At 42.0% G+C, this 660-nt stretch overlaps 1 non-coding gene across 1 annotated transcript; it reads left to right on the forward strand.

Annotated features, from left to right (window-relative positions):
- Positions 1 to 351: 351 nt before the first annotated feature.
- Positions 352 to 458, forward strand: LOC114245029 (U6 spliceosomal RNA). Its single transcript, XR_003624750.2, has one exon. It is a non-coding gene; the product is annotated as a U6 spliceosomal RNA (small nuclear RNA).
- Positions 459 to 660: the final 202 nt, after the last annotated feature.

Consider the following 660-nt stretch of genomic DNA (forward strand, 5'->3'; position numbering starts at 1 on the left):
GTCAACCAACTGTCTCCATCGATCCCGCCCTGCAGCCCGGTGGAGTGCGTCGCTGATAGGTATCCCCAGTTCCTCCGCTATTTGGTCCGACCATCGTTTGGGACCTCTACCCCTAGGCCTTTTTCCCTCTATTTTACCGGTCACCACAAGGCGTTCCAAATTGCTGGTATCCCTACGTGCAACATGACCAAAATACCGCAATATTCTTTTTTTCAATATTTCGCTTTAGTTAAACTAAAAATAACAAAACTTTTATATTGTACACTTTTCTCCTCTTATACATCGTATTTCTCTCTGCTAATGGTTTGCTGGAAGAAAACTCATGAATGAGTTAAGCTCGCCTTTGTACATGTACTTGCTTCGGCAGTACATATACTAAAATTGGAACGATACAGAGAAGATTAGCATGGCCCCTGCGCAAGGATGACACGCAAAATCGTGAAGCGTTCCACATTTTTTGCCGGTTGTGAGCGGCAGGAGTTTTTAGTGGGTTCAACTCCCACATACCCCACCTGCCGCGCGGGTGGGGATCCGGCGATTTTCTCCTGTGGGAAAAAAAAAATAAAAAAAAAAAGGTCGCCTTTGTACATAGTATTTAGAGATTCTTTTAAATCTATTTTTATTGTATTTTCTTTTTTGTGTACAATAAGTATAAATAAA

This window comes from Bombyx mandarina, chromosome 02, assembly GCF_030267445.1.
Source record: "Bombyx mandarina strain Sakado chromosome 02, ASM3026744v2".
In the NCBI taxonomy this organism is placed as follows: domain Eukaryota; kingdom Metazoa; phylum Arthropoda; class Insecta; order Lepidoptera; family Bombycidae; genus Bombyx; species Bombyx mandarina.